Here is a 24,990-nt window from a genome sequence, read left to right as displayed (position 1 = left end):
TGCCTCTGCCCCCAGGAAGCTACAAAACTCGAATAGGTACAAAAGTAAACAGATGAGCGCTGGGGATGAAAACAGTTCTGCGAGAAACACAACACCAGATACATTTACCTCCCCGCACCCCATTTTCACCATGGAGGTTTTATCCAAGAGACCAACAGCGCACACAGATAACTGGAAATTTTAAAAGGGGTCATTTTATAGTTGGCTTGTCCCGCAGTTTCAAAGACGAACACATAAATTGGATTGATATTTAATCGCCATTCATTCCAAATTTTATGGGTTCCAATTAACTCCAAGCGCGCATTTCTCCCTCATTATCATCGCGCAACGAAGGTATTTTGCGAGCAATTTTTAAAAACTCACCAAACATTGTTGAAACAAACCTTACACTCATTTTGCTTTTGTAATCGTTTCTTCTTTCAAGTTAAAAAAAGTGCAGTAATCATTTGTTTGGTTTTACAGATGGAACATTTTTTGGAGCTAATCGGAGGCTTTCATCCACGAATGCCACATCTACGGGACCTATCGAAAAAGTAAGGAATACTTCACTCGATATTTTGATCATGAAGTAATGCCAAAATAGATGTTTTTCCGCCTCTCAGTAAATAGATACTGTCGCCGGTCCTATAGAGATGTTGCATGTGTGAGGAATTTGCGATTTGACTGTTGATTCTTTTGTAAAAGTTCGTGAGAAACACGATGGTGCCACTGGTTTTCTCTGAAATCAACTCCCAAGCTTTAAAAAGGCACTCAAGTTGAGGCCAAAATGGAGGGGATATCCCATACCCTACCAGAGTCCACCTCTGCATCAAGACAAACTTTCCATGCAAAGGTAGGGAGCAAATACATTGACAGGGCTGCCTTTTTTGGGGGGACTCCAAAACTGAAAACACGGCATCACTGCTAATGTATTTGCTCCCTATCTTTGCATGGAGAGTTTGTCTTGATGTAGACGTGGACTCGCAGGGTAGGGTTGGATATCCCTTCCATTTTGGCCTCAACTTGAGAGCCTTTTTAAAGCTTGGGAGTTGATTTCAGAGAAAACCAGTGGCACCATCGTGTTTCTCACGAACTTTTACATAAGAATCAACTGTCAAATCGCAAATTCCTCACACATGCAACATCTACATTGAGTATGGTTTCCCGATGTGAAAATCGTAAAATACGAAATATTAAATTGCAAATAAAAATGTCTGTAAAATCTAAATAAAAATTACCGCAAGTTTCCTGGTAATTTTTATTTGATCGAAGGCAATTTGACAACGTCCAACGGCTCATAAGGCGTTCTTCCCTAACACGGCAGAATAGAGAACTTTTCCTGAAGGATAACGATACGTGCTCATCATCTGTTAAAACTGAGAGTGAAATTTAATTAATGACGGGAGGTGGTCCATAAAGCAAACGTATTTATGCCAAAAGGAACTATGTCCAACGCAAACCCTATGCACATAGTTCCTTCTATCATAAATACGTTCGAGTGTGAGTTGCTGGGGTCTTGTTATTTTACGGAGTTTTTGAATCCAAAAGAGATCAGTGGCGTGGCGTGCTTTGCGATATATCGATCGTCATGCCATTTAAACCTATGGAAAAGGATCGATAAACAGGGTTTTCGCAGCGAACACCTTAATAATCGATTCTTTACCTTAGGTTTAGCTGGCATAACAATCGATACATCGCAATTCACGCCACGCCACTGAAAGAGATTTAGTGCAGGGCAGAGGTCGGGTACGGTGTGAATACATATTAGCAATTGAGGTGAAAAAACAGAGTCGCTAAAGTATGAATAACCAGAGGATGGAGTGGGGACGAGGGTGCAACTTTCAAGTAGCGAGCGTAAAATCGTGAGGGCATGAGCACGGAATAAGCATGACCGCCACATTATGTTGAGGTTTGCAAAGGTTTCAATGCAAACTAATCGAGAATCTGATGACTTTTAAACGAAAGTTGACAACAGCGGCCATAACTTGTAGTTAGAAAATTATTGACGTCACGGTGGCTAAGCGATGTTGCCATATCCCACAATGTCAAACTGAAATGGGCCTGTTGCAAAATTCAGCCAGAACAAAAGGACAGTTGGATCGCATTTAGCAAATAGGATCCAGCGCAATTACGGTGTTTTCAAAATCTTGAGACTTTTTCTTTTCTTTTAAAAATACTTAATATATGTACAGTATTAAAATCTACACAATTATTTTCACTAATTTTTTGTTTAAATTAAACTTTTTTGAATACTTCTTTGAAAACCGATTTTATAGTTAGATGACTTACTTCCTTATAATCGGTTTTCAAAAAGGTTTCCAAAAAAACTTTAATTTAAACAAAAAATTAGCGTTCATAGTGCCGATAAAGTTTCAAAATTTGTGCAGTATGCTACAATATGGGGACAATTATTTTCCATTGAAATTAACAATTTGTTGGTTAAAAGCAAAAACTGTTTGCTATTCTAAGAGATTTTTTAGACAACTATGAAGAAGCAACATTTTTACAACACTGTAATCGCGATGGTTCCTTTTTGCAAAATGCAATCCAGTTGTTTCTAATAGAAAATGGCTCCAAAATCACGATGAGTGCATCGGGGAAGTCTGATATACACTCTTAAGTTTAAAATCTGCGAGAGAAGTTTGCGTTTTTTTAAGCTTCCGCTTCAAAGACGATAACACGAAACAGGTGTCCATTTCGCAAGAGAGGTCGTTCCATCCAACCCTTGCGCACTAGGATGCTACACAATATTCAGTATGGCCGACGCTTTCGCGCACAAATTGCGAGGAAGCACCATGGTCTTCAACGACGCAAGGAAATGTAAAAAGGGTTGGATAGGACGACTCCTCTTGCAAAATGTTCACCCGTGCCTAGTATCGTTTTTGAAGCGGGAAGCTAAAAAGACGCACATTTCTTACATAGGTCGTGCAGTAAAGAGTGTATATCAGACTTTCACAGTGCGTTCATCGTGACTTTTGAGCCATCTTCTTCAAAAAATAACTCCTCCGTTTGTTGTACCTGAAGTTTGCAGTAGGCTAGTTGTATCAGGCAATGATAATTTCTTCTAATACGGGTAGTGTGGCAACGGATCATCAGTCGTTCCACCATGGCAGCATCGCCTCCTACGATCCAGTTATTATAGGTTTTAAACAAAAATAATCTGACTCTCTCCCACTTATTCGACCTCTATGTGTTGTCTTACTCTAATTTCGAAAAGCGTGAAAAAAGTGATCCCCCCTTTTTTTAAATAGATATGAACTAGTCGTGTAGTGTTACATGCGCGAATCATTGAAGTTTTCAGGAAATTACATATTCATGCCTAAATTGAACAAGTTATTTTACGAGATGCGTAGCCACCAAAAATCAATTGCCTAGGTAACATGAAAAAACTTAATTTCATTCAATATTCTTCATGTTTCTGTTCAAAAGAATTAACCAATCTCCGACATACCATCTGTAATGAGATCACAATCGTACGAGCAGAGTTTAAATAAGTTGGTTGTAAAGAAAACAATTAACACCGATAAACTATACTTGAAACTGCTGCAAGCAACTTCTGCCCTGGAGCGGAGCCGCTCAAATCATCGACTAGCGTATTGAAGGCGAACTGGCGAGAATGAGCGCGGAGCAACGTGAGTGTGTTAAGCATGGCTGGAAGAGAAATTGGTGAATGTTCAAGGCGCTGCAAGCAACTATTACCGCTCCTGAGCCGCTCACATTACCTACCAACTTATTGAAGGCGAATTGGTAAGAATGAGCGCGGAGCATTGTGAGTGTATTAAGCATGGCTGGAAGAGAAATCGGTGAATGTTCAAGGCGCTGCAAGCAACTATTACCGCTCCTGAGCCGCTCACATTGCCTACCAACTTATTGAAGGCGAACTGGCAAGAATGAGCGCGGAGCAACGTGAGTGTGTTAAGCATGGCTGGAAGAGAAATTGGTGAATGTTCAAGGCGCTGCAAGCAACTATTACTGCTCCTGAGCAGCTCACATTGCCTACCAACTTATTGAAGGCGAACTGGTAAGAATGAGTGCGGAGCATTGTGAGTGTATTAAGCATGGCTGGAAGAGAAATTGGTGAATGTTCAAGGCGCTGCAAGCAACTATTACCGCTCCTGAGCCGCTCACATTGCCTACCAACTTATTGAAGGCGAACTGGTAAGAATGAGCGCGGAGCATTGTGAGTGTATTAAGCATGGCTGGAAGAGAAATCGGTGAATCTTCAAGGCGCTGCAAGCAACTATTACCGCTCCTGAGCCGCTCACATTGCCCACCAACTTATTGAAGGCGAACTGGCGAGAATGAGCGCGGAGCAACGTGAGTGTGTTAAGCATGGCTGGAAGAGAAATTGGTGAATGTTCAAGGCGCTGCAAGCAACTATTACTGCTCCTGAGCAGCTCACATTGCCTACCAACTTATTGAAGGCGAACTGGTAAGAATGAGTGCGGAGCATTGTGAGTGTATTAAGCATGGCTGAGAGAAAATTGGTGAATGTTCAAGTTGCTGCAAGCAACTATTACCGCTCCTGAGCCGCTCACATTGCCTACCAGCTTATTGAAGGCGAACTAGTGACTGGTGAGAATGAGCGCAACGTTTCGCAACGTGCAGCTAGATCTAAACGGGTTTTTTGAAGATGGACGTGAACGCCAAAATTCAAGTTTCGAGAAAATATAAAAAAAAAATTAATTTCTTTGACGATTTTTTATATGTCTGTTCGATAAAATGGACAAATGTTCTGTACACCATTTGTATTAAAACAACGGGCACATGATGCAGCAAGGTGTACGAATTTAGGGGACAAATTTAACAATTTAACATTTTGTTGCGTACGACCATCTTCCTCAAAACTGCCCAGAGATGCGAATTTTAACATGTAAAAGACAGTTGAATAGCATGTGCACCCAGAGACAGTATGAAAAATCATAGTTTATGCCCTTATTGCTCATAATTTTTAGCATAAGGAAGTATCCTATGCTGAGAGAGGCAACTCGAAAATTAAGCCCTTTTCCCACTGAAGCAGGTATTCAAATGTTAAAAAAAGACGTTGACGAGCGATTTCGGTAGAATCACTCCATAGTAAGATGCACCCACCCTCAAAGAAAAGTGTTCTGTCGAAAACTCAATTCCTAAACAGGCTGCTTACGCCTTCCTTTAAATAACCCGTTTAATAGGTCTATTGCACGCAAGAGATGCAGCCAAATAAATGTACTATTTCTGAGTAAAATCACACGCAAATTACGTTGGGCACGTTGAAAAAGTCTGTCCATTTCTTTACCTCGCAATCTGCGTGGTTTGTAACACGCTTTTTCAAGTTTCCCGCGTCTGCGGGCAGTTTGTTTCAGTGACCGCCGAACAGGTTTGCAAAGGCAGAGGAGTAAGAAAAATTAATCTTAGTAAACAAACGATTTCTATAACCTTCTCTATCGTATAATTTCAATCGTTTTCAAGTGTTCGTTTCCGTTTTTCCCTTCATTTTGCAAAATCAAAAGCGTTGAAACACCTGAAACCTAACCTAACACTTCGCGAGATTGTTTGTTTATTTAAGTTATGTCTTTCTCCGGGCGAACCTGACTGCCGACCACTAAACGAAACTGTCCGCGTGCGCGGTAAATTCGAAAAAGCGCGTTACAAACTACGCAGATTGTGCGCCAGGGAATGGATTTCAGACTTTTTTAGTGGGTCCCTTGTAATTTTCGAGCGACTTTACCCTAGGAAAGTGGATTCAGTTGGCTGTATCTCTTGTGGGTAACGGAGCCATTGAGGTCTTAGGAAGAGATCACATACACAAAGAGAACATGTGAGAGATAGCAAAAAAACATAAAGAATCAAAAAGAATCCAAGGTCATTCCCGAGGGACTTCGAGTTATCAGCGGTGTCCATTAAGGTTCATGATACACTACGAAAAGAGTTATTTTCTCTCATTGTCGGTGAAAAAAGAAAGACGAAAAAAAAAACCACCAAGTCAAGATCTTAAAAAGTTCGCCTCTCAAACCGCCAAAATTCACGGATAGTATGCGTTTTGAAGCCGAGCTATATAGAAATGCAACATTCTTTGTGAGTGAAGTGGAGTGCTGAGAGTGGTTCACATGCCGCGGTCTCCGCGTTGTTGCCATCATGTCCTCAGCGGATGAATCCCGCGCACTTTTGACTCTCGTTTAAAAAGTAGCATCTGGCAACGTCGGATACTTGAAAACCCTGAGCCACCGCCGCCCGGCTCTTCAACCCTGTCTTCACTCATACTTCGGCCCAGTGGCGAGGCTTGATGATCGACTATCGACATATTATCCCACCTGAAGCTATGGAAAATAATCGATTATCACGACGTTCGTTGCAAACACCCTGTTTATCGATCCTTTTGGATGGGTTTAAAGGGCCGAATAATCGATATATCGCAAAGCACGCCACGCCACCGCTCCTAGGTACCCGCCAACTCCCCGTTCTGTTATTGTTAACACCCTGTGTTTTTCCCATTTTGCACTTATGTCACCACTTGAAGACCCTGCGCCCTGTCACATACGAGACCCCATCATCTTTTTAGTCCACTTCCAGTTTCGAGTGGTCTTCTTTAAGGACCGCTCGTTGCAAATAACCACCCTGTGGTTTGGCTTCCCTTCAGCCCCCCCCTCCCCTTCACCCCTTACAAGAGGGACCCTCGGTTTTTTTTTTAATTTGGTCCCTATATCCAACGTGCTGTGTCTTTTTAAGGACCAGCAATACCTATCATTATGGACTTTTTTAGTCGTTACATCATAGCGTTGCTTTTCATGACCAATTCACTTTCGGCTCTGAAGCAAAGGATGGTCCCGATGTCCAGATGGTAGATAAATCATACACTCATGAGAAAAAAAGTTCGGTAAATCCGAACTAGTTTGGTTCATATGGAACCAAGATTTTGTTCGGTACACACGACCGAATTATTTGGTCTGCTCAGCCGAACTTTTCGGTCCACTGAACCGAACTGTAAGAATTTATTATGGTTCGGTTGCACAAACCGAACAATTCGGTTGAACAGACCGAATAATTCGGTTGTGTGTACCGAACAAAATCGTGGTTCCATATGATCCAAACTAGTTCGGATTTACCGAACTTTTTTTCTCAGTGTATCACAAAACACGCCACGCGCAAGACCACTATTTTATCGTTATCCAACCTATTGCTTAATCAGTAATTGAAGCGTTGGGTGCAAGAAGGGCATGAATGTCACTCCCTTCGCGAGTTCAGGGGGCGCAGCCCCTTGTACCCTTTTGTAGCCAAATCAGTGTATCGCGTGTATACGTATCGCCAAGGACTTGCTAGTTGGGTAACATCACCTGTACGCCTAGCAATATTTTTCGTCGCTAAATATTGTACGATGCCCAGCACCAGCAATGATAGTCATCGGGTAGGGTGCAGTGTGTGGGCAAGATGAGAGTAAATGTAAACGGAGCTTCACCATAAAACACTCCCTCACGTATAACTCGAGATTTATCACCGTCGATATAATTTTCTCCGCGCAGGATGAATGTTTGTTGTGCTATTTGAGTGGGAGAGGGAGGGTGAGTGTGAGTGTTTGCAATAGCGAGACCGAATATTTCAAAAATATACTTTGTACACGTAGTGAAAATATATTTTTTGGCGGTGTGAGCGTCTCTGAGCGTTCACGTTGTATATTTTTTTGATTGCCAGCAACGTATTTCACACCAAGATTTATGAATTTCCCACCGAGTGGATTGAAAATAAATTTTCAGCGCAGCCATCGAGCTCTCTGTAAATGCATTTTCAATACTCCATTATGTTCGTGATTTCTGATGAAGCAAATGTAATAAGTCTTGGAGTTTCCTCTTTCGTATTTCCGACCTGAGGAAGCATGTCTTGTAATTGTGCCTCTTTTTTCCCCCGAGACTAGAGAAGCATGTTAATGAGGAGGCCGTAAACCTCTTAGATGGTGCAATTTTAGTGAAAATATTAAGAAGGTGGAAGACCTTCGAATTGTCATCAGGATTTATTTTGTAAGTAGATATCTAAAATGTACGGATAAGAGTATGAATGAAGTGTGAAAGGAAGAATGTTAAGTAATTGAACTGGTTACTTATATGTTTTAATTTTTCGCAAAGAAAGACAGAATTTTATAATTCTTGTTTTTTTAGAGAATGGTATTGTTATCTAACGTTACTTTGTATTTTTAATTAATTTAATATAATTTATTTGAATCATGTAGATAGTTACAAGACATACTGTTGGAGTAGTCACGTTATATTTGAATAAAATTTGTATTGAAAAGTATAATAATAAAGAACATCCGGTCAAAACAAAACCGGAAGAAAGTTGTGAGTTCTAATTTTATACCGATCGTATCTTAAATGGGTTCACCAGTGCCTATGTAAAATAGTTTGAAGAATTTTTGCAGGCACCCGAATTTTAAATTAGGATTTCAAACAAGGGAACTTCACCACTAAAAATTGAAAACTAATGTTGAAATATGTGTATTTCATAGAATTTTGGTAAATTTTTAATAATTTTCGTAAAATTTTACATTTCCGCCGGGCGAAAAAGACTCTGCCTCACCTAAAATTTCTCACTTCGCAATTTCGCAGAGGAGGGTGCATTTAGAGAGCTAAGCTCTCTAAAATTGTTTCGAAAAATAGCAAAACATTATTATTTCTTGGCGATTTCTTTGATTATTCTTTTCCCAGCCACGACGATCCTTCAGTCACTTCAGTTCGCGACATTAGTTAGTTTTTCTTAAAAAAATTAAATATAAACGGAGATACTTAGGCATAGTGATAGAGTCAGGGGTTTTAAGAATCCAGCCATCGAAATGTCATAATCCATTGCGGATAGGTGCAGTATAACGCGTTGAGAGGACGGGCGGAGTTCTCGCAAATGCATCACAGAGAAGAGAGTGGGAGGAGGAAAGAGAGGTCCTTGATAAAAATTTGATGAGGAGGATGAGAGAGGAGGGTGGGGGGTTAATAGAATATGCGCTCTTTCAGGTGTTTCGAGGAGAGGGATCGTCGCTGGAAAGACAAGACTGTAAGAGCAGAAGGGTAAGAAGGGCAAGAAGCATGACCCGAGCCGTAGGGCGTAATTAGCAAAACGTAGACTGCGGAAAGATTACTCTCATGAGATGACATTAATTATACTCACGGTTATCCTCTCGGAGTCCTCCAAACAGTTTCAGCCGCTGTTGTTCCTGCCTGGGGCCGGGGATTGTCAAACGAAGCATCCCTACATTCATCCCGAGTAAAACATCTCACGAGTTTCCCAAAAGGAGCTCCTTACCTCGCGCCAAAAAAAAAAAAAATAAAATAAATAATTTAAAAAAATAAATTAAAAAACTAACAACAACAAAAATAACGGCAGTGTCTGTAGACGAAATTGCAGAAATGGCCGAATTTTGTTCCTTTGTCGGATCCTCTTGCAATTTCCGCTTTCTTTGTATTTCTTTTCGAGGATGATTCAACGCGTCATTCGCTGGTGCCTAGTCGAAAGAACGTAACTAAATTTCAATGTTGCCTAGTTTCCTTTCGCAAATTGCATTTTTGATAGGAGAATATTGGGCAATTCTAATTGAAAATTGCACGCATTTTTCCTCTGTTTGCATGCAAAAAATAGACATATGCTGGACAGAAATCACACAGGTCTATTCTTGTAAAATATTGAGTTGTTGATTTTGGCGCCAGACAAAAAAGTAGTTACACTAGCCAGAGGTGTAGTTCATCCAACCACACTTTCGGCAGACTCAACCGCACCTCTGACTGGTGCAACTACTCTTTTATCTGGCGCCAAAATCAGCCAGTAATAATGGTGGGATTGTGATACTTCTTTCCCGTGTTTCTTTTCATTTTAATTTGTAGCGATGAATTTCCGGGCTATATTTGAAATCCAGAATTAAATTTTAGGGGGTGAGCGGGAGAACAGATTTGAGTAGGACGTTAAACTAAGGTGAAAATTAACATAAAAAACGTTCACGTCCTGTGGAAAATAAGATAATTTATTACCGAGTCCACAGAAAGGACCATCGATTTCATGCCCATCTCATTTTGCCGAATATTCTCGACGACATGCACCGTGCATCTCTCACTCAGAGCTCCCCTACTTTTCTCTGGAAGCGTGATCGGCCTCTGTGAGAGGCAGTGGCGAGGCGTGAATAATCGATTATCGATATTTCCTCGTCTGCGGGGCGATTATTGAAACTGATAGACAAAGCGATAGACAAAGATGACATAGGGAGTATGGAGCGATCCTATTGGTTGACATAGTTGGTTCTCATAGACTAAGGGGGAAAATGATAGACTAACTGTCGGGTCTCTCGTGGGTTGCCGTTAGTTAGTCTATTACCTACCTCCTTAGTCCATTGCAACCACCCGTTTCCACCAATAGGATCCCTCCAAATCCCTTTTGTCGTTTTTGTCTATTGCTTTGTCTATCAGTTTCAATAATCGGCCCGCTGGAGCTACGGTAAAGAATCGATTATCAAGGTGTTGGTTGCGAACACCCCGATTATCGATACTTTTCATAGGTTTAAAAGGCAGATCAATCGATACATCGCAAAGCTCGCGGCGGCTCATTTTTCAGTCAAATACCATCTCGCACCTCGCTTTCTTGGGGGCACAACCACCACCCAACCCCCTTCCAAAACTCACTTCTTTGAGCTGCAAGCTGAGACCAAGGTAAGCGCACCGAGCTATTCTGCCGTGCTAAGGAAAAACGCCGTATGAACCTCCAGGCGTTGCTAAATTGCCATTGATAAAACACGAATTTCCTGGTAAACTTATGAATATTTTCTTTCCAATTTTTCATATAATTTTTTTTCGCAATTTCACCTAAAGTTCCAGAAAATTTCAAGGAAAAATAAGCATAACTTTCCTCATAACCAAGTATTTTATCAAAGGAAATTTAGCAACTCTCGAATGTTCTTACAGCGTTCTTCCTTAGCACGGCAGTATTTAGGATGAAGAATTATGACGCCGAGGAGGAGGAGAGGGAGGGGGAGGGGGTTCCGTGCACTGAATCCAGACGGGCTCAAATTTTAATCCCGATCCGAAATTCAGACAAAGGTGGATATATGTTTCATTCATTATTCACTCCCTTTTCAGTATTAATCATTTGAGCTGAGTTTGGGCTTTCGGGCCGGCTCGAGAAAAACTGGAAAACTCGGCCGGCGCTCAGGATAGCCGCGGGGGAGGGTGGAGAGGGGACGGGGGCGGGGGACGAGGGGGCGTTTACAGCTCGTGCAGTCGCCTCGCAAGCCTTTATTATTCTTCGTGAAAATGGCTAGTCTCTTGTGGCCCACTAAAAAGGCAGCCGATATAACTATCTTCAACTCACCTGCGTTGCCGAACAGCTCTCTATATCAACTTTTCTCGCCCAAGTCGAGCAGCGTACAGTGTACTGCCATGTTGTACTGAGGAAAATCGCCGTATGAGCCTTCAGGTGTTACCATATTTCCTTTAATAACCAACGAATTTACTGGGAAAATTCTGGATTTTTCCCCTCCAATTTTTCAGACAATTTTTCTCGCAATTGAATCTAAAATATCTGAAAATTTCGAGGAAGAATAAGCATAATTTCCCTCCAAAAGACATGTTTTACTCGGGAAATTTGGCAACTCTCGAAGGTTCATACGGCGTTTTCCCTTAGCACGGCAGTGTAGGAGAGTGCGCCGATTTTGTTTCGACGTTCGCAAATAGCGTTCACTCCTGCGCTTCGCGTTGTGCAGTGTATTCGGTGGCAAGGCGTGAATGATCAATTCTCGATACCTCCCCATTTGAAGCTACGGTAAGAATCGATTAGTAATGTGTTCGTTACCAACACCCTGCTTATCGATCCGTTTTCGTAGGTTTGAATGGCACATCAATCGATATATCGCTAAGCACGCCACGCCGCTGGTTCACTTTGGAGCGAGACTAACTAATGCATTGAGTTTAGAGTCCCTTTATACCCAGAGTTAAGACAACTCACTTTTGGTTGGGCTGAAAGTGGCCTAAAAAAAATCCAATTCTGATTGGTTCTCGCTCATGGAGGCCGAAACGAGTGCACCAAGATGGCGGTACCTCGAATGTCAACAAGAATAATGAAAATATTACCTAATTGTGGTTTATCAAGAGTAAATTGTTATTTCCATCGGTCCAAAATGAAAATAGATTAAGAAATTATTCACAAACCAATCTAATTTTCTTTTTAATTGCTCAATTTGTTGATGTTGTTGTTTTTGTGTGACAGACATCGCAGGATTCCTGATCCTTATCCCTCAATATCGTTCGTTTGGGTGCACTCGTTTCGGCCTCCATGGCCAGCCAAGGCCGGCTCCCAGTCAGCTGATAATCGAGTTGTCTTAACTCTGGGTATAAAGGGACTCTAATTGAGTCCTATGCATTGAGATTTGCCTCATCTGAACCTTATCGAACTTGGATTCTCTCCCTTATGCGAAATTCAGGATTTTGACAAGTTAAAGGGTTGTAAAACTTTCACGGCCATTAAAGCGCTCGGTCTGTTTGATGATGGAAGTGGGTGAGGAGAAACGGGAGATTTTGAGGCCCTTGCGGTATCCCTCTTTCTAGTTAAATTCCACTTCAAGCTTTACGCTGCTCGCCGCTCTCTTGAATATTTTAAGGGCTCCTGATTGTGTATATTCCGTGGGATACTTTTGTATTCAGCATGATTGTCAAATCATGTTGGCTTCCGTACTTTCCACTATTTTAATGGCTGTTTTTGTATGGATTTTTGGCGACTGAGGTTCTTTAATGGCTTCGTTACTTTTGCGATCCACTCGTTAATCTGCGATTCAAAATGATTTGGTTTTATAATGTTCGAACGCACTGCAAAAGTGATAAACTACAAAATTATTTTCCTGAAATCGCAACAAAACAAGGAAATGTTCACAGCTTAACTTCCCACCGATTCCGAGAAAAAATCAATCATCTTCAATAGGCTTTGAACCAAAAGGAAATTTCAAATTAAATTACTCTAAACATCGATTAAATCTTAAAGTTTGATGATGCCTAGAGGGTAAATTTTTTATTCAAGATACGCCATGAAAATGTAGAGCCCTCGAGGCCAGATTACGTCATTGATGAGTAGTAGATAGGTTTTAAGGCTCAGACCCTCTGAGGATTAGACCTGGAAAAATTTGATTTTTCTACCTAAGGTTCCGATGTTGTAGGGAATACAGTAGACTAGAAAGACGAAAAGTAAGATCACTGTTAGTCTTGAAAAATTGTTCACTAACCTGAGTTGCTCGACCACTCAACAAAACTATACTGATCATTTTTACATCGAAAGTAAAAACGCATCTGTTCGTTTTTCTAGTGTACTGTATTCCCTACAACGTCGGAACCTTGGGTATGAAAAATCAAATTTTTTCCTGGTCTAATCCTCATAGGGTCTGAGCCTTAAAACCTATCTACTATGAGTGATTACGAGGATCTATGAAATTCTCAAAAGCCAAGAAAAAACTTCGGGACCTTCTTAAACACGTAAGACCTGTTATTCAAAGTCTAAGGACACTCGGAGACCTGAAACCTGTAAATTTCCGTGAAAAACACAAACTCACAGGTAAACGCGATAAAAACTGGACATATAAACGGGAGAGGTTACATTTCTCATGCAGCGGAGCGTCGTCATTTTATCGTCTTTCACATAAATTATAAGATCTGCAAGATTATGTTTTTTCTCACAAGAGACTTTGTACCTCACCATCATTGCTTGAAAATTATAATTATGAAATCCTTGTTGAAAATTATTCCTTGATGGAATATCTGTCGTCATCATTCTTATTAAAATTTTGCCTTTAGAATAAATACGATTGGGTCAGATTATGCAAGGTCAAATCATGTAAAGTGATACAAACTAATCCGAAAAATCAACGACAAAACTAGCCCGTACCACTGAGTTTGTTCAGTAAACGTCCTTTTACGTCTCGAATCTTGCAGCGTCAAACCTCGGGCAAACGTTTTTCCGTATCGCTGGGGTAACCTCCTCTTTAAGATAGGAACACGCCCTCACTATAATTGCTTTCAAGAGTGTTCTATTTCCAGGAACGAAATTTTTCATCCATGCTGCCGTACTAAGGAAAAACGCCGTATGAGCATTCGAATGTTGCCAAGTTTCCTCTTAGAAACTATTAATTTTTGAAGGAAATTATGGATATTATTCCTTGACATTTTCAGACTTTTTAAATCAAATTACGAGCGAAATTTCCTGGAAAATTGGAGGGAAAATATCTGAGAAATTCCCGAAAATTCGTGATTTTTCAAAGAAAATTTGGCAACGTCTGAAGGCTCATACGGCGTTCTCCCTTACGACGGTAGCATAGAGCGTTGGTAAGAATGTTTGCTCTGCGTTGCCGCTTGAAGTTCATGTTCCTCTTGTTAAGAACATGGGTAAAATCAACAAACTCTGACTTCAAACAAATGCTGCGCCGAAGTTGAGGGAGAAAGAGAAAATGACGGGGAGAAAATTCGGGCGAGAACTTTGAGCGGAAATCTTGAGTGAGTCGAGTGATTCGTTTGCATCACAGCGCTTGGGTACACATCAGTAGCCGCCAGCAAACAATTTGCACGGTGCTGTGTACAGGGTGGCCCAACTTTAATGACGCAAAATGAAGGCGCGAATTCGGTTGACAACATGAGGCATTTCTATTTTATAAATCTCATTCCAAAAGGTCACGATCCAAAGGTAATCATTTCCCCTCACGGAGGGATAGCTTACTTGTATACTGCCGTGCTAGGGAAGAACGCCGTATGAACATTCAAAAGTTGCCAAATTTTCTCTGATAAAATGTTTATTTTTGAGGAATATTGTCGATATTTTTCCTCGAAATTTTCCGACTCTTTAGATCAAATTACAAGCAAAATTACCTGAGAAATTGGAAGAAAAAATATATATATTAGACTTCTTCGTTGATTATGAAAACCAATTACAAATGTCATAGATCGTGCAATCGTTAATGCCCTTAAGGTTTGGAATTTTATTCCGGCGTTTCTATTCCGGAAGTGTTGGAGTTTGATAGTTAGGATTTTGGTTATTCATTTTTTTCAAACTTCCCTGCAGTGTCGGTGTGGCGGCTCGAAAATTCAAGGGGTACTGATACGTTTTCAGGGTTCCCCTCCTCGAGTGAGGGCTCCCTAACTAACGTAAAAACTTTCTTACATGGATTTTTCATGTTTTGGGGGGCCCTAGAAAAAGTTTTGCCGGGCCGGGGCCCTCTGAGCCATTTGTCAGAATTTATGAGGTGCCTGGCCCCCCTTTGCTATCTGTATTAAATTCTTTTGTATGCCATTGAATTGTGTCTGGACCTTCCCAATCACTTTTCAGGGACCGCTGAAAGGGGGGGGATCTATTCTTCACGTATAAATAACTTTTAAGGAGGCCCCACAGGCGGATCTAGGGGGTTTTATAGGGCAGAGGTACGTCCCCTTCGTTCGCCCGAAAAAAAGGAGGAAGAAAAAGTGAAGGAAGAAAAAAGGAAGGAACGGATGGAAGAAGAGGGAAATACGCTTGTATTCGGTAATTATTTACGACGAAATTGATTCAAACTGCATATATTATGCTTCGAAAATTCACAAATTTTCTGAAGGAGGCCATCGGGCCCCCCTTGCGCCCCCCATTCGAGGTGTTGAGATTCCCCAATCAATGGCCCCTCAAGTCTTTGTGAAAGTAAAAATAAGAAATAAGAGGGGAAAAAAGTAGCACGCTCCTTAAACACTTAATTCGAGATAATACATTTACCGCAGCGCATCTAGGAATATTAGGAGCATTTTCGTGACTCACCTAAGACTAATTTGAAACATCCCCAGGGAAGGTTACTCGACTCTTTCGGAGATATTTTAGTTTACGAAAACTATTTATAACCGTCGAAGGGTTGAGCGGTGCAGGAAGAATGAACGGAGTTATGCAAAACAATACAAATATCGATCAAAAACTCTGGTTAGTACCAGTCAGGCAGTCACTCTAATGGCCACCTTGACCCCGTGACCTTATTGCATTTATAAAACATAATAGGTAGTCCCGATTTATTACTCTGTGGAGCGCAGAGAGACGCTTGCGCCACGGCTACGTCTGTGCGACAACCCCTCCCGGAGCCCCCGCACCCTCCCTAGGTCGGCTACTTTCTCACCACTCATACTTTTCCTTGTTCCGGTTTTTCATGCCTACCACCAGGGACCTGCATGCAAGCTTTGCGCATCAAACACTTCCGTGTGTTTCTCACATTATGCTCCGCCGCTCTCGATTTTGAACGAGCTCGAAGAAAGGGTCTGTAGAAAAGCACCATTTAAGTCAGGAACCTCGTGGGGGGGGGGGGGGGGGGGGGGTCGCCACAAGTCAAATACGATAAAATTTGTTTTGAAAGATTTCGTTAGTCACTTGCGGTTAAATGTTTAGTCGAGACGCGTTTCTGATAAACATTTTACCGCAAGTGAGTAACGAAATTTTTTAAAACATTTTTACCCTTTAAGATACCGACGGCTAAAAGTCTCTTAAATTGCGCCGTTCCATTTCTTTTAGGGACACCGGTCGATGCAGTTCTCCAGGTTGCTGTGACTTTTCTGAGAAAACTGCGCAGATAATGCTGAAAATGTTGTCTGAATTTTGTTTAATTTCATTCAAAAAAAAGAAAGAAAGATGAGAAAAACATAATCGGAGATTTTTAAACTTCGTTGTAGCCGTCAAAAAGAAAGAAAGAAAAAAAACTTCCCCGACACGAAACAACACGATCTCCCTAAAATACCAATTTTTAGACGTGCACGTGCACCCCCTAGAGACCTCTAAACCTGTTTTCACTTTGTTTTTCAAAATGAGTACATATTGATTTGGAGACATCATAGCATACTGTGAGCGAACTTAACATGAACTGTTCTCAAATCTCAAATATATGAGACACCTCAACGCACGTTGCTGACAGTCCGTAGAGGTACAATTATTCGTCCCATGCTGACAATGAGGCGACGTTCAGATTCAGGAGGAAAGTTATAAACACGAGGCCCTATTACGTCTCTTCTATCTTCGGCTATATTTCTATCGTAGTCTGTGAAGCACCGCTACAAATAAGATTAACAGAGCCAACGAAACATGGAGGTCACAATAGATTCCCTGGAGTTTCTGTGTTTCAGGTTCTGTCAGGTTTTTATATCTTAAACACAACATGGATTAGAGCGAAGGAAAGGAAGCGCATTGACGACGGCGCAGAGATACAACTATTCGTACTTGATGGATGCCTGTGTTGCATCTGCAAAATTGAAGGCGCGATGCGGCGCGAGGAATGAGCTTGCAGTGCTTTTTGCTATGCTGCCGATGACCGTCCGTCGTTCAGATTCAGGGGATCAGTTAAATATGGAGGCTCGATTATGTTTCTCTGCGGCTGGGTTGACACTCGATTTATCTTTTTTTTTTTTTAAATTCGACGTCTGCTAATTTTTTTTTTTTTTTTTTTTTTTTTTTTATATTTATATAGACCCATATTTAAAGCTCCTGTACAGACGGCCACCTACAACCCGCGGACCTAGTGTTTTTAGCAAGCCTTGGTTCAATTTAGACCTGGCTTGGGCATCCTAGGGTTATGAGAAAAAAAGAAGGAAAAACTCATTCGGAATTTTCAAACTCTCGGCATGATACGATCGATAAAAGTCGATCATCGATTTACAGTGTTGTCGATCGTATTGTCGATCGATTCACGGAGTTGTCGAGCGACTTACGGGTTGGCCAATCGATTCACGGTTGTCGATCGAATCACATCGATCAGATCACGTTTTTATTTTTGGATTGATTCAAGTCGATCGAATCGACACCAGTTTCTTAATAATTTGTCGATCCCATGGGTTTCGATCGGTTCACTTTTTCCATTTCCCGATCGGTTCATACCGACTGAATAAATACCCTTCAAAGGACTGATTATTGAAATTGATAGACAAAACGATGGACACAGAAGACATAGGGAGAATGGAGCAATCCCATTGGTTGAATTTGGTTGCTCTGACAGACTAAGGGGGAAATGATGGACTAATTACAAGGTCTTTTTCGTCGGTTGCCGTTAGTTAGTCTATTATCTACCTCCGTTGTCCATTCCAACCACCCATTCCCACCAATGGGATCCCTCACACTGAAAAAAAAATATCGGTGTATTTACTAAGAAAAAGGTAAAATTACCAAGAATTCAGGGTTCTATTTGATCCCGGTTTTTTCTTAGTAAAATTACCATTTATAGAATTGGTAATTTTACCGAGAAATCTCGGTAAAATTATTGAACTTTCTCGGTAATTTTACTGGACCTTGGTGAGAACGCCAGTATTTTTTATCGACTATGGTAGAATTACCGGGATAAAATGGCAAAGTTACCGGGAATTGATTACCAATAAAAGTGGTATTCTTACTTGAAAATAATAGTAAAAATACCGGTTTTTAGGTAAGCTTACCAGTCTGTCTTGGTAAAATTACCAATAATTGGCAAAACAAGGGAGTTGGTAAAGGTACCAACGGACCTTGGTAAAAACGCCGATAATTTTTTTTCAGTGCAAAATCCCTTTTGTCTTCTTTGTAAATAGCTTATTGTTAGACTATAAACTTCAATAATCGACACGCAGATTAACGAGTAACAGTTCTCACTCCGTCTCAAAAAATGGGTGAAATTACACGGACACGCCTATGTTGCGGGTAGTAGAGGGTGGAGGAGGGAGGAAAGTAACAAATTGTGCAGCGTGTTGAACAGGTATTCTCGAATAAACAACGAGGCATGAACCCAGAGGTGGAATCGGGAAATGCAATCGGGGATTTTGAGAGGAGGACGCTTGACGCTTGGAGTGATGCTGTTCAGAGATAAACTCAATATAAAATGTTGCTGTGAGAGCAGGCCTGAACCAACAGAGCAACAGATGTCGGGGTGAAATGAAGGAGCAGGCGGCCCACAGTGGGTCGAGTCAATACGAGAGGTCGGACAACATTCGGAAACTTCAAACGCTTATAACTCCGGTTATACAAAACTTTGAGGTCCTAAAAGTGGCTCCGTTGGTTTCCTCCTGAAATTTTCTACGGAAAGTAGCCCTTGAAATTTAAAGTGTGACGAGATAAACATCAAAATTTGCAGTTTTAGTCAAAAATGTCATGTCTGACCTCTCTAATTGACTCGATCCACTGTGCGGCCATTCAACAGGGATGCCGGAAATAGTGGCGAAGCGCATCCGTGATGAGCATTTTCAAGTGGAGAAAATCGGACTTTTTCGCGATCGGTCAACCACGCTGTTATTTGTACGGTGACGCTGTTGATGACAATCCAACGATACCAACAAGTATACGGCTTGCAGTATGAGCTTTCGTGTTTTTTTCCCCCTCTTTTTTTCCACGAAATGAATCCGTCTCTTGACACTTTTAAAATATCACCCGTCTCGTTCTAAAGCTCTAGCGAATATTTCTGACCCTGCATGTGCGTTAACGTGTAGATTATCGTTGTCATCCATACCGGAAGGGTCACAGGTCACTTGTATTCTACATAAAACAGCATAGCGACGGTGTAAGTCGGCAATCACATAACTCGTTTGCGGTGTCTGAAAATCTCCGCCTCTATGTTATTATTTTAAAAATGAACAAATTGACATCATTCCTTGAAGTTTTCGCAGAATTTTCTTCGCTCAGGGAAGAAAAATCACGGCAGTTTTAAAGAATTGCCGATGAGTAGTGTTCCGTTTAAAAAATAAAGTATGACAGGAAGTCTGCGACGTCGCAAACCGAGTTATGTGATTGCCGACTTACACCGTCGATGGATTTTATAATTTGGTGACAATGCTGAGGTAGCCGGTATATAGCGTTATTATGCAAAATAATTCTATCTATGCGAAAGCATGAGCTTGATCTTTTGTGTAGGTGTATGCTCTGCCGTGGTTAAGAAGAACGCCGTATGAACTTTCGAAAGTTGCCAGATTTCCCTGGATAAAACTTGTATTCTTGGGGAAAGTTATGCACATATGACCTTGAAATTTTCAAATATTTTAAATTAAATTGCGAAAATAATTTGAAAAATTGTCTAAAATATTTGAGGAAAAACATTCACGATTTTCCCACTAAATCTGCTTTTTATCGGAGGAAATATGGCAACGTGTGAAGGCTCCTACGGCGTTCTTCCTTAGCACGGTAGGGCTGTCTTACCGCGTCGATGCGTAACAATGTGTTGGAGGTTTTGTTCTGCAAACAGACTGAAGTTTCTGAAACTTGTTCGGTTCATACTTACAATACATGTTTTTCCCCATTAATTTAAATGAGAATAATCCATGCAAAGTGTGCAAAAAATTCAAAATCATGAGTTGAAAAACGCTGACTCCGCGAGTTTAAATATTAGAGCTTAACACAGAGCAGAGCGGCGTGCTGCCAGCGCCAAACGCGCACTGGCGCCTACAAACCTAACAGGGATACTTCACGCATTGCGCAATGCGTGAAGTATCCCTGTTAGGTTTGTAGGCGCTAATGCGCGTGTCGCGCTGGTCGCCCTTGCCCGCCGCACGCTGCGGCGTGCCACGGAGCTTCAAGCAATTATTTCGCAACAGAGGTGTTGCATAGTATCATACGGAATTGAAGGCGCTCCAACGTATCAAGAGTGACAGGCATCCTCAAGGCATAACCCAATTTTTAGGAGCCATCTATTACTTTTTAGGAGCCAAATTTAATTTTTGCATACGGGCCATGGCGAATGAATATTTGCGGAAGGCATGAATGCGGAGTTGCAGTGTATGACAGGACAAACGCTATAGGATGTTCTAAAAAGCGCTTCAATGCTACCGCTGCTTCCCGGTTGCGAGTTTAATCCGTCAAATTTTTTAGGCGCCACAATGGCCCAGCCGCCCCTCCCCCGATTTTTAAGCGCTAAGGCCCGATTTTTAGGCGCATTTGGTGCATGGCGTCCGAGGAAGGCAGGACACTGCTTCCACGGCCGGAGTTTTTTTTTTCAGTCTAGCTTTAAATAAATTGGTGGTCCCCGATGAGGGGATACTGCGATATTCAATTCCTACTCCAAGTTCTTTAGCTCGACGGAGCTGGAGGACGACTGATGATCGGATATGCCGGCTGTTCCGGGCTCAGAGGCCGAAAGTTCCGGGTGCTGGAGCCGTAGCTTCGATTGTTCCGGGTGCTACGACCGGAAATTGAGCCCGGAACGCGGACGATATGTCTACATAGCCCCTAAGTACGGCTTCCACGGCCGGAGTTTTTTTTTTCAGTGTAGATCTAAATAAATTGGTGGGTTTCGGCTCCCCCGACGAAGGGATACTGCGATATTGAATTCCTACTCCAAGTTCTTTAGCTCGACGGAGCTGGAGGACGACTGATGATCGGATAAGGAATGATGACCTTCCTGTGAAGCACCTCTCAAAGGCGCCGCGTGTGTGAACACATCCGCCCATCGATCAATCCCTCCTTCCTTCCTCGCGGAGTTACAGCACAACTACACCCCGATGCGGCGGCGGCGGTGGCGGTGTTTGCTTTTACCTCTGCCGCGGCTTCACCCCATTTCCAGTCTGATCCTCTTCTCGAGCTTTGTGTCCGCGTCGCTCCTCGAGTCCTCGGCGGCGATTATTTATTTTCACCTCGTCGCAGCTCCCGCACCCGCGCCATTGCACGATAGCTCGGAAAAGCGATACATTCTCACCTGTCCATCCACGAGATCCATCACCGTGTCTCCCGTGCCCGAGAAAAACGCCGTATCAACCTCCAGGCCTTGCCAAATTTTCTTAGATAAAACTAGAGTACCTGTATAGCGAGAGTATGGACAGATGTGAAACTCCGAAAATCCATCAGGCCTTCACCGATGCTTCTGCGAATAAAGTTAGGGCCCAGAAATGCAGCCAACCTATGAATTTCAATTATCCAGAACGATTTACTAATACTATTGTTACGAACCGTCGTTTATTAAGCACGTGTTTGACTCAGTTTTTGCATAAATTTACTCAATTTTGCGGAAGAACGCTCATTTCTGTACATTCTTTGCCATCATGGTTAGAATTGGAATCTGCAGACTGGCAGTGAAATTTTGTGCGTTAGAAGTTGGTTAGAAGGGTGGCTGCACTTTTGGGCCCTAAGCCCTCCATGAAGCGATCTGTCCATACTCTCGCTATACAGGTACTCTAGATAAAACCGGAGACAAGAGACCCTCCACTAGTATCATGGCCATGGTGGAAGCTTTTACTTTCGGGACTTCAGCATTCTATTGTTGACTTACCTACATGGTTGATGTTCAACAACGTGTTGGCAGTTTCGTTTTGCGAACAAGCCAAAAATGGCCGACGTTTGGGAAAGTTGTTTGGCTCATGACGTCATCCGAAGCTCATCATCGACCATGTAGGTAAGTCAACAGCCGAAAATAGGGTGATGACTGTTGCTCGCTAATAATTGTCCATAAGGAACTGTTGAAACCCCGAAAGTAAAAGCTTCCACCTATCGCTAGGAGGCCAGTGGAGGGTCTCTTGTCTCTGGATAAAACACACATTTTTTGGTTTTATGAATATTTCTCTTCGCTTTGACTAGAGTCCCTTTGCACTGAGATTCAAGACAATGTGAATCCATTTCTGATTGGTTCCCGTATTTTAGGCCTTCACAGTGTCACAAACGGGAATAAAGATTAAATTTTTGCCTATTGCAAAGATTATAATCTGGAACGGACCAGGGAATTATGGGTTCGGCAAGGAACAAACGGAATGAGAGAAGAAACCAGAAGAAACGGAGAGAGGAATTTGAGAATGGGCCGATCAAAGATTACGAAAAACGTTCAATTTCTGTAATCTTTATTCCCGTTTGTGACTCCATGGGAGGGTGTTGTCTTGACTCACAGTTTAAAGGGACTCTAACTTTGACAAGTAATTTTGTTCGCAATTTCACCAAAAATTCCTAAAATTTCAAGGAAAAATATTCATAACTCTCCTGCCAGTGGCGCACAGTGGATCGAGTGAAAAAAAGAGGTCGGGCAAAATTCGGAAACTTAATCGCTAATAACTCCGTTTATACAAAACTTTGAAGTTTTTAAAGTGGTTCCATTCGCTTCCTCGTGAAAAATTCTCCTGGAGGCACCCCTTAAAATTTAAAATATGACGATTTAAACTTCAAAATTTGCAGTTTTAGTAAAACATTTCATGTCCGACCTCTCTAATTGACTCGCTTCACTGTGTGGCTTGCCGTGCTTTACGATATATCGATGGATCTGCCATTTATACCTATGGAAAAGGATTGACAAACGGGGTGTTTACTACTAACGCCTTGAGAATAGATTCCTCACCATGGCATCAAATGGGGAAATATCGATAATCGACCCTTCACGCCTCGCCACTAAAACTCTCCTCCTAAATAAACATTTCGTCGGAGGATATTTGACAACTCTCGAGTGTTTATACGGTGTTCTTTCTTAGCACGGCAGCATATCTGCCACTTAATTCGCCACTTTTTCACACCAACCTTACCAATCGCCTCGGATAACTCAACCTTGACAATACACAGGCGACCAACTTGCAAAGGATGAGAGGAAACGAGAAGTTCTCGATTCTCTCTTTAAAACGGCTTCATTTTTTATAAATCTTGCGTTGAATCTTTTTAGTTAACTCCACGAAAGGAAGATTCGACGCAAAATATAACACTGGAATGGATGAATCACTTAGTTCACGTGCTTTAGAGTTGCGACAATAGATTTAGAAATTCATGCAACCAATTATTGTTCTCTTCGTCAACATTTCTCAGAAATCACTCTGGTTCGATGCCCAACTTGCTTTAGGTTTTTGAAACAAAATCCTCAGATTTGCGAATTCTATGGCGATTTGGCGAATCGGCTTGAAGAGTTCGTAGAAAAATGCTTTCTGGCGTCTGCTGATCCAGTTGAAAATTATTAAGTGAAATCCACTACTTATAGTCTTATTTTTTACGTTAATGCTCATTTTGAGTTTGAAATATAATATATTTTATCCCCTCTCAAAGCTGATAACAAGGAGATCTACCTCGAATTTTTCGATTTTTTTTTTCGAAAATGTTTTATTATTTACCTATTTAGCCGACTGGAAATGGCCCAGCCTTGAGCCGAAACCTCTCGGTTTTTTGCTGTGTATATTTTTAGCCTTGTCCTCCGTTTTTCCCCCTTTGTTTTTTCATGTTACCATTGTCACGGGCTGCTGTGTAAACTTTTTATCTATTTTCTTATAATTTGGCAACAATAATAATTGCTGTGTAACTCACCTTGAAGTATGAGAGTGCATCGGTGTTGCTGGCAAAATTAAAAACAGAGAATGGACACGAGACTCCGGCGAGCAATGCTTCTTGAGTTTAATCACAAAAATGAGCGTGGCCGAACGTTTGGTCGCGAAAGATGGCAATTTACGAGCAGGGCAGGGCTTCCAGATGGGGTGATGAAATCCTCCAATTACACGGAGACTTACACGAAAAACAAATTAATTTTGGCGCGGTATGCAAACGCCGGAGAGTGGTAATAACAGAGACCAAGAGTGAACTTTTCAGTCTTAAGACCGCAATAAATTTCACCGCCTCCTTGCTTCTCCATTTACCTTCGACCGCACTTTTGCGCTGTTCATTCTCTCACTCCCTCTCATCTAGTTTTAATTATTTCAAGTCGAAAGGACTCACTCAAGTAAACATTCGTTTCCCGCCGTAATTACCTTAATTCGTCTCGAACTGAGAAATAAGATGGCGAGACTCATACATTCAGGAGTAAACGCTGAGCATTATTAACATATTTTATTTATTTACTATCTTTCTTTTAATTCCTGCATAATGGAGGAATGAAATATGAATGGAACAGTCTTTTGTGCGAGTCAGTTCTTCATAGCAGGGTACATTAATATCGGATTCTTCTCTATATTACTTGTCTACCTTTCTTCTCTTCATTTAATGTGCCCCTAGACCAAGTGATAATAATTAACAAAAAATGTTTTGCCACTAAGTGCTACTTCCTGATGCGAGGCGTAAATGATCGATTATCGATATTCCCCAATTTGAAGCTATGGTGAAAGAATCGAATATTAAGATGTTCATTGCGAACACCTTGTTTATCGATCCTTT

At 41.5% G+C, this 24,990-nt stretch overlaps 1 protein-coding gene across 4 annotated transcripts in view; it reads left to right on the top strand.

Annotated features, from left to right (window-relative positions):
- Positions 1-448: 448 nt before the first annotated feature.
- Positions 449-24,990, top strand: part of pHCl-1 (pH-sensitive chloride channel 1) — a gene marked incomplete at its 3' end in the record, with an annotated part of 109,213 nt that continues 84,671 nt past the window's right edge. Inside the window, 1 exon segment of one of the 4 annotated variants that reach the window (XM_072296088.1) lies at positions 449-533. 4 annotated transcript variants of the gene reach the window in all.

Source organism: Bemisia tabaci, chromosome 1 (genome assembly GCF_918797505.1).
Source record: "Bemisia tabaci chromosome 1, PGI_BMITA_v3".
In the NCBI taxonomy this organism is placed as follows: domain Eukaryota; kingdom Metazoa; phylum Arthropoda; class Insecta; order Hemiptera; family Aleyrodidae; genus Bemisia; species Bemisia tabaci.
The sequence above is the reverse complement of the archived record's forward strand: the minus strand, read 5'-3'. Positions and strand labels throughout refer to the sequence as shown.